Here is a 14,778-nt window from a genome sequence, read left to right as displayed (position 1 = left end):
GCCTGCACAGCCTGACGCGGGTGAAGCCAGCAGCAGCAGACTTCACTCTCTGAAGCCTTTTCCTCAGTGTCCAATTACAAAACGTTGCAGCACTCTTCTGGTAGGGAACGGGGGCAGGAGCAGGGGGTGTGGAATTTAGCTGAACAGAAACAGTGGCTCCTGCTGTTAGGAAACAAGGGTCTAGAGGAATAGTCTGCTTTATGCATAAAATAATTTGAAATCATCAGGAAACTTTATGCAGAAAACTACCGTCATGACATTGCGAGGCCTTGTGGGGAAGCCAGCTGTTATAACCTGTCCAACAGGCTTAGTAATCCTCAGCATAAGTAGAGTGCCTTGATGTGGCCACATCTGAGTTCAGAACAGAGAGTTTTTGTGGGTTTTGACCTAGATTATGTCTGACATTAAAGAGCAGTTAATAGGTAAGACTATGTGGGAAGGACTCTGTGCAGTACACACTCAGGTCCTTGAAAATGACCTGGCTGAAGTAAACCTGGTGTCCTGGAGTCCCTGGAGTGAGGACTATCTTAACAGGACTTTCTGTACTGTCACAGATAGTTTGGTAAATTGGACTTTATTATGGCTGATGGTAGTTTGTTTTAGATTAGTGCTCTCTGCACTGAATGTTGCTTTGAATCTTGCTTTCTGTTTTGCAAGGAAACTAGAGTAGAGGGGAATGAGAACGGAGGCAGCCTCTTCCTCTGGTCTGGGTAAGGGGCAACAGCACAAGATCAGCGCTCCAAGGCTTAGAGAAGCATGAGAAGAGAAAGGCAATGAATGCTTCCATTCATGCACCACATCCCATGCCTGAATAGCCCACTGGCCTGGCAGTGAGGCAGACTCCTAGACCGCCTAGTCCGTAAACACAGGCAAGGCTCAAACGGCTCTGAGTTCACATGCTGCTTCTCTTTAGAGCAAAGCAGAACGTAGCCCATTCTCATCCTGCTCTAGATTTATACCTCGGTGAAAGCATCTCTGGCTCCTCAATTCTTCTCTTAGAGCCCTGCCCAGGGCAGGATTTTGGCTTTTGGTGCACTTTCAAGCTGTGGGTTCATAAACTTTGTGAGTCTGCCTTTGAACACTGGGGAGTTCCAGGCATTTTCTTCCACCTGTCACCTGCGTGGCAACAACTACTGCTAAAGGAAAGTACTTGCCTGTTCAGACTTGTAACCTCCCATGTAAATGCTCTGAAGGTAACGGTAGATTTTTTCACAAGAGACTGTTCTGAAAAACTGAACTGCTCCAGGCCCTCTGGTGTGGGGGAATCTCATTTTCAAGGACTTGGGAATACTTTTCCCCCCTTTACCTCACTGCCAGCCTTTTGAGGGAGCAAAGCTGAGAGAATCTCTGCCTGTGTTCCCTCAACAGCAAGTTCTTTACTCTGTTTGGTGAACCTGGGAAACAGGTTAAGATAGCACATATAAACTGGTTTTTAATCCAGATAATCAGCTATGAGAGAGTGGAACAGTACCCATTTCCTTATATTTGTTACTATTTTCCTTACTGATTACTGGCTCAAGTGCCAACTTGAGTTAAGGACACTTAAATTTTGGCAGTTTATAATTAGTATTAGCAAGTGAAAACTTGGATTAGAAATGACCCAGAAGTCTGTAAAGTTGAAGCAACTAGAACTACTCAGGAGAGCTCAGAAACAGAAAGACCACAGCCTAACTCTGACCAAAGCCTTCAACAAAATGCTGCATTGCAACCATAGGGGATGGAACAGAAAAGAGTTGCTGGCTTGAATTCTCTTAAAGGAAGTTTTGTTATCAACTAAATTGACTTTTCCTTGAAAAGGTTATCTCAAATAACTGCTAGTTCTCTCCAAAAGCACAGTGGAGCAGAAGTAAACTAGCATTTTGTTATTGAGTAGTTCTTATCTCTTGTTTTTAGTAGGTGGGTACAACGAAACTGTCATTGTTCTAGGGGAAAACTGCATTCTTCCTGCTCCCAGCATGGAACAGAAAACGGCACTCCCAGGGTCTATCCAAAGACTTAAAGGTCGCTTACTGGATTCCTTATGTTTAGATTCTTGGGTTTTGCTATGTCTCATTCTTTCCCTTAAATATTAACATTGAGGCAAACATGTTTGCATTATGTACATGAGGGGTGTTTGGAGTGCAATACATTACCTCTTTTTTTTCTATTTCCAAAAGACGAAAACATAGTATCTTACAGATTTAAAGCAAAATAGAGAAGAAATATATTCTTAAAGAAAACAAATATGACTTTGTGGAAATATCATCATCAAAATTAGCAAAGAGTCGAAAGAGAACAGAAGGCATCCAGAAATTCCTTCCCCGAGTCCTAGTCTGGAAGCCAAATTCTAAATGTGTTTTAGTTATCAGACTGTTTTATCTAGATATGCATTAGTTGACAAATATTAAGTATTCTAAGTTGCTTCTCTTTTGACCTGGTTGTCTTCCAATGAAGAGTATATATTGCATGTACATTAAAAAACAGGTTAATTATATTTTAGAAAAGGAGGAAGGGAAGATAAAAGAGAAGAGCCAGTTGGACTGTAATAAAATAACCATATGAGAAGAAGGTTGACTCTCGATAAAAACAGCTCAGAAGATTATTTCCAAGCTATGCCAGAAGAAAGCTAAACAGGCTGATCTGAAAGCTAAACAGACTGATTTACTTTCAGCCAATGATTCGAATTTCTTACAAGTCTGCAGTGACCATTCCAATAAAGTTATGCTGTTCTGTAACATTTTGCAAGCCATTAAGGATTTCTGGGGAGAGTAGTCAAAGTCTCAAAAGTAACTTCTGAAGTTGTGCTCACACAATTCTTTAGACACCTGTTTTTCATGCAAAAACATCCTGTCTTAACAGATGACAGTTAATGCCTTGAGACAAAAGATTGCTGTATACAAATAGCACATAGACCATTTTAGAGATACAGATGCAAATCATGTTTTGTAAAGCAAAAGATCCTCTTCTATCTGTGCAAGGGGCCACAGAACATAAACAGTCCTGGTGAGACCATCTTTTCCATCCTTTTTTCACCCCCAAATGAGCTTATTGGTGTGCTATCACAAATCACATCCAAGCAGCAGCCTGTTTTCCTGAGACAGGAGAGAAAGTAGGTTGTCTACGTGGAAGAATATCTCGGAGACAGTTAAGTAGCGGCACTTGCACAAAAACCTTTGCCTTGTTCAGTGCCAAGTGGCACGATCCAATTGAACACAGTTTTGCCCCACAGTTCATTCCTTGGCAAATAGCACAAAAGGCTTGTGTCACCATTTCTCTCTAAGGACTGTGTCTCCTACATCTGCATGATGGAAATGAAGGGTTTTAACAGACCCTTGCTAGATGTCTTCACTGTTCCTCAAACACATTGCATACACAGTACTTGTATTCCCTTCAAATCATGTTTGTGTTGCCTTTCCCTCTACTGATCACACTTGAAACCAAGTCAGTGTGCTAGGCTATGGAGTTACAGTACTGCAGCAGATACAAGCTGCTGATCTTACACTGCTTTTTTTTCTTCTTTAAAAGCAACTTTTGCTCTCCCAGCTGGTGGCACTGGGAGTGAACACAAGCATACAAGGATATAGCCATGGCCATCCCACTTCACTTCTGGTAGTTTGCCATGGTGCGCTAAGTAAAGGCCAGACACAGACTACTACTAGGTCATGCATGTCATAAATGTTGAAGCTTTAAAAAGTAACCTTTTTTTCTTCGATTTAAAGCTTACTGTGCAAATCAGAAACATACATTTTTATCTAGCATTGGCTATTTTAAGACAGTATAGGAGGGATAAGCGATAACATTCTCTTCAGAAACATTTTCTACAACAGATTGCAATACCCCTCTCAACCTTGTATAGGTCAGAGCAGATTGCATTCATATTGTCCCTGTAATGCATGTTACATGTTCACTGTTAGTTTGGACACGGGTAGATCTTTCCTTCCAGTCAAGCAAGGGACATCAACAACCATGGTGGACATAAGAGCTTTGATCACTGGGGTATGTATCAGAGACTTACCAGCACTAGGAATAGATCATACAACCCTCAATCTACGTTTTCAGACTGACTTCAGGAAAATAGTTCATGAAAGCAATTATGAGCTGGTTGTTGAATGTAGTGTTTAAGACAACCATTCCCTAGGACATTAGTTTTTAATTACCATTTCAGCAAAAATAGTCTTCCATTCATTAGTAATGCTATGTGAATGAAGGACAGCTTACATGTGATGAACGCACAAAGATCATTTAACTGAAGCTTATTTAATCGTCAGTAGAGTAATGCACTGGGAGGGTGGTGTCTGTATTATGGGACAGAAAAACACAGTTCAGAAATTTTACAACAGAAAATGAGAGCTTTCAAAAAAATGTGCATTTAAAGAAAACTGAGTTGTACTAGAGCTGACAGTCACAGAAGTTAGAAGACTGCTGGTACCAGTCACTGTAAGGCAGAGCACAAGCAAACACTATGTAAGGTGTTTAAAGAAGCTCCCTGGCTCTCAGTCAGTACTTCAATATTCTTCCCCTTTTGCTGGCCCATGCTGAGACCACATACTGTACCAATAAACAACTGATTGTTCTAGGAGGTGGGTGAGGCTCTAGGAAAGTAAGCATTGAGTCCTCCTGGTTGTTTGCAGCACAGTTTGAACCTAGACCTTTCTGAAATTTGGATTTGACTTTTTTTAATCACCATACTTCCTTATAGCATAATGATAGTCTCATGACCAGTACTGTTGAAATCAATAGGAAGTACTTTGAGGCAGAGGTCATCTTGCAGAAAGCAGCTTCATAAGGGACAGGATTTTGCATGAGAATTTAAGAAAACCAGTAGCTTTCACTGTAATAGCTTTGGACCGCATTTTTCATCTGCATTGCTGTTTCATGCTGCAATGGTAATGGAGAAGGACGAAAAAGTGACGTGTGATGCGAGAAGATTGACCTTTCTTGATATGCTTATTTAAATTCAGGTGACTATTCTGCACAGTGTAAAATTTCACATTTAGTATTTCTTATATCTTTTTTACCTCCTCACCCCAAAAAATTTTAACGAGTTTTATAATCCAGTTAATGGGTCAGACAGAAATATGCATGCAACAGAAATAAGCAACTTCACATTTAGGTCTGCCAGTGACAGGCTTTAACCATGTATGTATCTAATCTATAAAAAGATGTATTTGTGATTGATAACATCAGTTTTACACATACCTCTTGTTATCTTTGCTTATACCTGAGTAACAAGGCTAAACAAGATGTTTGACATCATTATTATTCTCTAACCAGAGACTGGGGGCAATAATAATATTTAACAGACAAAATGGGAGAAGTGAGGGGTCTCTGCAAGGAACATTTCATATTTCAAACAACTTGTAGTGCTTTATCAATTAAGATATTAAGCATATTAAACAAATCTATTTTAAATTGATGCTTCATGAATGGTAGCACAGACACTAGTCCAGTATTACAAGATCTTTGTCACTGTTCCACCCGGAATGTTTCATTTGGGGTTTGGAGGGCTTTTTTTTCTTTTGCTTTTTTTTTTTTGGGGGGGGGGGGGGAATGGGGACACGAGAGGGGGAGGTTAATACAGAAATCAGGTATTCATGACTATGCAATGAGAAGACCTTCTGGACAGTACTGGATTTAGACAGGTGCTCAAAGAGATTTTGTATAAACTTCAGAAAGAGAGAAAGAGCAAACGAGAATATTCATAGATAGATGAAGTTGTCTTTGCACTATGCAGCAGATAATTTTTAAAGGAGTCCATAACACAAAGTTACAGTATTACTTTTTTTTTAATATCAAGACTTAAGAAGTATTTTAAACCATGCAGTGAAGTTGTTGTGCATAATCCTGCCCCTTCTGTGCATTGGTGCACAATAAGTTCTTGAAAACAAAAAGCCCTCTACTTAGTTTAAGCAAGAGTTGATATTTTTACTGTTATATCAACAGTCAGATCTGCTCAGTTAGCATTACTGTAAATTCTACTTTCAGCTGCCAGTAGTTTGGCAATTAGTGTTTCCTGCTTTATTGTTATACAGTGCAATTGAACTCCGCTGCTTTTCATTTATGATCCAGCTTGGGATATCAGCTGACACAAAAATGAATGTCCTAACCTCCAATTCAGTGGCTTAAAGGATATCTCCTCAACATTTACTGCCAAGATGAAATCCAGAAATTATTATTCAGCAGCAGTAAACAGGGCCTGGTTTTGCAGGCAACCATTTTTAAAAAAGCAAGCATGACAGCTGGGAATCACAGTTAATGTTCTTTTTATATCCACACTGAAAAGCAAAATATTAAAAGTAATGCTGCAGTATTTGTAAAGAAGCACTTAGGTGGTATCTTTAACAGCTCTACATTAATATTTGTAATAATTCCTTAAAAAAGTAACCTGGCTGCAAAAGGGTACACTAAGTCAGATTTTTGCAGTGTAGTTACATAAAAAATAGATACCTTCAAAAATTATTGATGTAAAGATTCTGCTCTTCTGTCACTTACAGACTGAAGCTGGCCACTGACAAGCAAAGGTAGTTATCTCAGAGCACAATCACAATTCTAAGCATATTTTTAATTTAACTCCAGACTAGAGATAATTTCTGAAAAATCTTCATCTAACTTTTTCCTTGAATAACAAGAATGGGGGTAGAATAGAAAGGCTGAGGAAATACAGAGAGCGCTGCTTCCATGTAAAGTACTACTTTGGAAAGATTGAACAGGTCATTCCGGGAGGAAGGAAATTATTACTGCTGCCTTGCTCCCCTATCCCCCCACCCAGTTCTTTCAGGTTTATTGAACATTCAGAATATGTAACAGAAAGCAGTTAAAGTTTTATACTTGTGTAGCCTGAATTTACTACTGGTCTGTAATGCTGAACTGTGCTGCCTGTGATGTAATGAATATTTCTAGAATATCATGCTCATTTGCTAAGCTTTTCCTCTGAAGACAGTTTATTATACAATGCAGATACAAGATAAGGTTGTCTCTGTTTACTTACAGTTTTTAACTTCCATAACTAGAATCTTCCTTTATATTTACAAGTAAACATTACCAGTACTTTCTACTTGCTTTCAGCTCTTGCTCCACCCCACCCCCCCCACCCCCCTTTTGGAGATATGTCAACAGACAAAACACATGTGAGAACTGCAGGTACAGAACAGTACTGTCCCCAGTACTGCATTTACTACTGAGTAAGCACACACAAAGTGATATCACTGAGTTTTAAACAATAGGTATTACTTGCATTAAAACTTAAGCAAATAACTACTTTTTAGATAACTAAATCTTTGTTCCAGTTTGGGAGAAAAAAAAAAGAAAAAAAAAAGGCTTCTCCTAAAAAAAAAAACCAACCCACCAAAAACTCCACACTCAACATCTTTTGGAAATTCTGAAGTTTTGTGGGATGCAGTACAAGCATAAAATGGACAAGATTGATGATCTGGGATAAAGTGGCTAAAAACCTCAGGATTCTGTATTCTGGTACAGTCTCAGTTATCTGAGCATCAGCTATTCCTAATTCCCTTCTCTCCCCCTAAGTCTGAATCACATCCTCTGACATCTACTGAAGCACATTAACATTGACACGGATTATTTGAAACCTCTCTTATCCAAACAGGTTTGGATCCTTACTATTGTAACAACTGAGTCTCCACGCTGTGGTAGCCAGCCTCTGGCTAAATGTCACTGTATCTCAGCTAGTCACTCATGCAACACAGCAGCCTTTTCTCCTTTGCACCATTTCAGTCCCAAATAACCCTACAAAGCACTCTGAATATCACTTGCTGTGTATTGTTTTGCACTTCTAAATAAAGCTTTACCATGGAAGTTCAAAGAACGATAATGAACTAAAGTTAACAAAAAGGCAAAAACCACCACATTTTCTCAAGCTTGTAAGAATACCATGTCAGAAGTGGGAAATATTTCTGTTGAGGAATTCGTCTCATTTAGAAAATACTAAGTAATTAAAATTGGAAGAAGTCATGGAATTAGGCAGCAAGAAGAAGGTTTCTCTTCCTTTTTTTCTATGTGCAGATTTTGACTATTAAGACAAGAGTATTACTGGATAATTAACCAGCCTTTTAAAATATCATCATTGCTCAAGAACAGTCTTGTTTCGATAAGTGAGCATGAAGATTTTAACTATCAAAAACCTGACCTATTTTTAGGTCAATATGTTTTAATTATTTTGTGTTTGGTATCCAAATAAATAAGTTTGAGTAATGCAACATGAAGTTGCGTAAAAACTTACCATATACTATTTTAAATCAATTCTGTTCTGAAGTTATTATTGTGGAACACAATGGAGGATGAAGAGAAAAACTGGTTGAATGCACCATTCCTTGAAAGACGTGAATTTGTCCAGACCCTGTTAAGAGTTGTACTCTAACAGAAGAAAGGAGAACATGCTCAAGTGGCATAAAAATCAAGTTTGGGGATTCAGGGAGGGAGACTAAATGTTCAAATCAATCTCAGATCACACTGAGACATCAGCCAAATGGTAAATGTAATAGCCTCTGTCCACATCCTGGAGAACCAGAAATTGCCTCTTCAAAATATATATGTGGAAAGTTGTATTTTATATGTGTATATGGAAAGTTAAAGTGGTAGCCAAAACCCAAGAACTATGGAAGCACAAAATATCACAAAGTTATTGTTTTCTCCCTTCCTCTAATTCCTTAGTAGTGTGACCCCCTCCAAAATAAAGCAGAAAACTGACTCATGAAGCTTAATAGAAAAATAAGGAAAGTTTCGGGCTTCAGAGTCATTCTGTATTAGAATTAACTGGTTATATCATTTGTTGTTGCGTCCGCTCAAAGTTTAAGAAGAGTGGAACACTTACTTAATATCGAATCTTGATAATTTTAAGGCGTTTGGCCAGCAGCCCCTTCTCATCAGAGCAGAGGTGCCCTGTGGCTTTGAGTGCTCCCTGGGTCCCCGGAGCAGCGTGCTCCCAGGCTAACATCACCAGCAAGCGTGCAGAGCACTTGATATTTCTCTCTGTCACTACAGTATTACAGTTCAAACACAGTTTGTCTGTTGGCAATAGGCCAACATGTATGCACATTCCCTGCTCCCTGCCACTGGCAGGAAAATTTCTGGCCTATGCAGGTCGGCTGGTCCAGGCCTTGGCGCTCTGACATCCAGGGCTGCCAAGGAAGGAGCCTGGTGAACTTCAGGAGCAACAGTGTGACTGATGGAAAGTTTTAAGAAGAGCCATCAGAAGCAAAATAATTAAGAAGGAAAAAGCCACCATTTTTAAGGAGTTTAGAGTTCTCTTTAACAGGAGCACAAAGATACAGTGTCAAGTTTTTTGTCTACTGAAGTCTGCCTTAAGTAGAGATATGAAAGTTGAGTTGTTTTTTTTTTCCTTCACAAGCAGGAAAGAAAACAAAGAAGAAGATGACACACAAGTCCTATCTCCCTCATGAGGGGCAGTTCTGGTAACGCACACTGTCCCTGCAGGCATTTCCTTTGTGTGTTTTGCCATATTGGTCTTGTAGGTAAACATCACTGTGAAATAAAACTGATGGCTGTTAACATTCAGCTTGTTGACAAACAGAATCAAACACTTCAGTACATGTGACACAGACTGTCTGCAAATGTTTTAGGTCCTACTGATGGAGAAGTGAAGCCTTCCAAATAGAGGGAGAAATGACTCTCTGACCTACCTACTGCAAGCCAACAAACTCACTTGCTGTTATGATGCTTGAGGAAGAAAATTGTGAAATATGTCAGGCATTTTGATTGCACAGCAAGCAATCTGAAGTCCTTTGTTGCCTTCTGCTTGTGTACTTGGTTTAGCAAGTTACAAAACAATACCAGCAGCAAGCCTTTCACTCAGTCAGGGGGAGGGGGGGCACATGACAACACAGGACCCCCAACACTAATCAGGTTGCAGGTTAAGTTATATTTTTAGTCTTCTTTTATAGTAGTTCTATCCAGGAACATAGTCTGGCATTCCACTGTTCTCTAGCTATACCCCCACTGATAAGAATGCAACTATCACATTTTAAAGGAAGGTCATGAATCTCAAATAAAAATAAAAAAGCACAAAAGTCTGCCTTAAGCTTATTTATCAACAGCTAGCACCACCAGATAACAAAAAAACCCTCTATTTTCATACGAGGATGGAGGACAGAAGAAGACATCAGTGTTAGAATCAATGAAAAAGCGATGGATTAAGAAGCAAGCATTTAAATATTTTAACAATCTGAATATATTGTTTTGTTTTAAATAAAGCTTAATCTCTACAAATACAAATATGTAGATAAATCTTTCACTTTGGCAAGTTATTTTATCATGAATGTGAGTAACATTTATGTCCTTAAAAATTAGACACAAAGGGGAGTCTTTCCTAAAAATAGGACTCAGGCTCCCAGTCTTAAAACTGCCAGAACTGATGGTTAAAACCCCTTCTCAAATCAGAGATTTACACCACCGCTCCCTTTCCAGAAAGTCTGGGTTTATACTTCTTTTCTTCTACTGCAGTATTTTAGGTTTGGTCCTATGCAGTTCTCTGAGCATTTTGGCATCATGTGCATCTCTGAAGACATCTCCATATAAGGGAATTTACTCAAGCAACATAGGGAAAACACAGAACACAGATATCAGATAATAGTTCCACCAAGGCTGAATTTGGCCCCATGATTCAGTTTGTGGTATTTATAAGAAGTCCATGTACTTAGTTTTTCCAGATGTTGATTTTAAGACACTTGTAAGCCGGCCTTTTAGGTAGAATTAATGACTGCCAAGAAAATGTTGTCTTCTGTAGTCTGGTACAGAGGAAAGAGGAGTGGGCTACAAACACCTCATAGCACCCGTAATTGTTCTACAAGGCAAGAGGATTTCTCATGCGATGAGAGTAGTCTGTTAAAGTAGTCAAGAAGCAATACAGCACACATACAGCATGGCATGTTTAATTAATAGACCGAGAGCAGTACTGCATACCCACAAAATCTTCCAGAATAATTAGCAGAATGAGCACAGCAATGTTTTAAGTAGGTATTTGAGGTAACATATGAACAGATATTATACAAGCTTACCTTGGACACTGATTATTTTCAAAAGGAACCCTAACAAATGAAAAATCAAGGATTGTTTTAGGTACTGCTGTGGCTCACCATTGGCTCTTCTGTGGAGTTCTTATTTTGCGGTTTCTTCAGTGCCACTGCATGTTGTACTAACGTTTGGTCTTAACAGGCATCAACCAGCAAGAAGACGCAAGTCTTACTAGAGTCATAAGTTGTATTTATCCTGCAGCTGTTTTAATAACTTTAGCCACATAAGTTAATTAGGCTAAAACATTACTGAGCATTAGTGTCACTAGCACGCTGGGACAGGACATTTCACAACACCAGGACTAGTTAACACACTGACGTGGGACAGGACAGCCTGGGAAAGACTCCCTCAAGTTTAAGGGAATTGCAAAAGGGCTTAGTTAGCTCCTTGCCTCTTAGCTAAAGCGCTTCAATGGGGAAGCGAGCAGTACAGCCTTCTCCTTGCCTCACCAGGTTAGTACTCACTCACTAGTATTTTTTTCTCCTTGATCCTTAGAAGAGAACATAGTTGTAACTCAGAAAGCTTAGAGCATCCTTCCCTTCCTTAAAGCACCAGGTTATTGGAAAGCACTTTCTTTAGCCAGCTCCCCAATTGGTTACCTGCAAGCCAGTAAGCTCCATCGATGGCAGCGCAGTGCAGGACCCACTCCTCACCAGAGTGACCCCCTGCCCATTCCAAGCTAGCAAGACTCCCTGCTGCCGTTTCCTCCTGCACTCCAGTGCTTTTGAGCACTGTAGCTTCCACCTCCCACCCAGAAACCTACTCCTCTGCTCCAGGCAAAATCACAGCCGCGCCCATGACCACAAACACACACCCAGTGGTGCATTTTCTTCATCTTCTCCTACTCAGCCCCATGGCTGTTGCCACCACTCTCCCCAGCTCAGAACCCTATTCCCTTCCCTCAGACCAGCCACACCACTGAGCAAAGCCTTCCTCCTTCCCTTATACATCGCCCTTTGGAGCTAGTCCTGGCAGACAAACTTCCTGTACACAGTTTAGCTCTCCTAAACAAACTTCCTCTATCCTTCAGGGAAATCATCCCACTCCTCTTCAGCAGAGCCAGCTGATTAAACCAAGGCCCTTTATCAGGATCAGATGGGTAGGAACGAGATGATGATCCATCTCGGACATGGCTAGGCCTGACTGCACATGAAGGACTTGCCAGTCACCCCCTTACATGTCTTCAATCATGGACGCTCGGTATGGCTCCGACACAGAGTGGAACACAGAAATCACAGTGCATATTTGATAGTTTTCCATTGAGCCACATTAATTCTATAGATTATGGTGGAATTACACAAGGGATAATTTAGGCTTAGGGAGTTTAATAGGACTACACATATGTTTACAATAATTCATGTGCAAGAATGTTTGTGAGATTATGGTCCATGTTTCCAAGAAAACAGACTTTGTCTCTTCAGAGCTCTTTTTCCTTAGTTTCCAACTGAAGTCATCAGTGCATGTTTATGACATTACATGTGGTTGCTGAAGAAGTTATTACAATGTCACAAAGAGAATTATGATTTCAGGTGGGGAATAATTCTTGTACAAATCCTCTTTCCATACAAACAGCCTTAGTAATAAGGAATGTAGAAAAATAGGGCAAAGATAAGAGATTTACACATAATGAGCCAGATTGCCCAGTATGCTCCAGCTGCTTTGTACTGCACTGATGGGTTTAAATTTGCTTTGTGTTGTCAGAGTGATGCAAAACAGAATGTGTTTTTAACCACGCTCAAATATTTCTTATACAACCTTTTCCCGCAGGGTATGAGCATATTACTGATCACACAATAAATGGCAGCAATGACCCCAAAAGATTGGTAGCTTTCTTATCACATGTTCAGTATCAGCAGAAAAACACTGAATGGTATTTGTGCTCTGCTCAGATGAGGTAAAAAATAAAAATGCTAAATGATTTGAGGACAATTTAAACCTGATTGTCCAGCAAGAAAATATTGTGCCATATTTTTGTCTGTTACTAATCAGGACCATTTTATTTCAAAATTGATGAAACATAAAATTTATGGAGCTGAGAAAAGCATACCAATTGTAAACGTCTCAAACTTCCCAAGCCACTGTGTATTGTAGCAAAAATGATTGAGAGCATTAACAAATAAGGTCCTGATCCAACTTTACTTAAGTCAATGGAAACATTTCCAAGGACTTGGGAGGATATTGAATCTAGCCCTAAATCATATGTTTGCTGAGATCATGAAAGATGAGTTTATCCCAACATGAATGTCTGAAAACTAGTGAACTTACCTTATGTTTACGTGAACCGCCATTTCCCTCACCCCATTCTGCAGTTTCCTGCTTCCCTTGCACAGTTTCCTTTTCTCAATGGGTAGTTCAGGCAGTTCTGCTTCCTTTAATTAGGAACAGCCCTGGCTGTTTTCGTTAGAGGCTGTGCAGTGGTGGAGCAGTTTAAGCTGAGCTGATCCACAGCACCACAGTATAAAACAACCTCCTGGCTGCCCTGCAAGTCCCTCAGGACTGTTACAGCCCGACGGGGCTCCCGCCACAAGCCTTTTGAAAAGAGCCCTGTTGGCTTCAGCCGGAGTCGGAGCAGACACTTAGTCCTGAATTTTTGCTGTGAAATGGGAGCACAGACCAGGCATTTCTGGGGGATACTAAGTAGGTGGCTAGGTGGGCCACAGCTCCAGCAGCCAGTCTTACAGACTACTGTTTGCTTCTTACTTGGCTAGTCCCTACCTGGCTAGTCCTATCAGCAGATCATCTCCTGATTATTTTTTTTCCCCCAAATTTGTTAAAATTTAACTGTATTTGAAAGGTTACTTTGTATGCCCAGGGTTACAGTAACACTGAAGGAAACACAGTCCTGTATTTTTGGGTCACTACTGCACTCAACGACCCAAGTGTTGAAGCTGTACTCTCTTTCAAGAGTGGCTTCAGTGCCAAGGCCAGCCGTAGCCCGCCGCTGGCTGCCAGGAATGAACGCTCCTTGGGCTGGATGTGGTGTAATCCTGCTGGTATGCCCAGCATGCAAACCTTATGTATGCCCCACGCTTTCCAAAGAGGGACGGGACTCTCGTTGCGGAGCAGACTGGCCACCCTCCCCGGTGGTAGCCAACACAGCCCTGCGTTGGTTCATTAGTGCCTTAGCGCAGTAGGGGAAGGGGGTGACCCGCACCAAAATCCAGAGGCGCTGGCTCTCGCAGGGATTCATCCCCAAAACATGGTGCAGAGGAATGATGAGCTTGAGATGAGCCCGTCGTCCTACCCCGCCTCAATCTCACCGCAACGACTTGCGCACTTTTCTTCTCCCCTCTTTTTGCGATCTCCCGGCGCCTTTCAAAGTTTCCTGTGATTTTGTGACCTTTTAAAGAAATTCCAAAAGTAGTCCCAGGCCATCATGCCGCGCAAGAGAGCTGCTCGCGTGAGCGGCTGAGGCCTTTCCTAGCAGCCAGCCCTTCCCGCGGCCGGCCACCCCTCAGGCCGGGCTCTCCGAGCCCTCCTCCCCGGCGGCGGGCGGGAGCCCCCGGTCTCGCACCATCCGGGAAGGGCCTGAGGGAAGGCACCGCCCCGCAACGGGGAGCCACCGCCGGCCTCCCCGACTTCCCGGCTGCTTTGCCGGCGCTGTCATCCCGGTCCGGCGGTGGCTTCCCACCGCGCACCGGCCGTTCGCTAGCCGGGGGCGAGGAGGCCCTCGTGAGCGGCGGGGCAGGGCAAAACCGGGCCGGGTCGGGCCGGGCCGGGTCGGGTCGGGCCGGGCCGGAGCCGGGGCCG

This window comes from Haliaeetus albicilla, chromosome 8, assembly GCF_947461875.1.
Source record: "Haliaeetus albicilla chromosome 8, bHalAlb1.1, whole genome shotgun sequence".
In the NCBI taxonomy this organism is placed as follows: Eukaryota; Metazoa; Chordata; class Aves; order Accipitriformes; family Accipitridae; genus Haliaeetus; species Haliaeetus albicilla.
The sequence above is the reverse complement of the archived record's forward strand: the minus strand, read 5'-3'. Positions refer to the sequence as shown.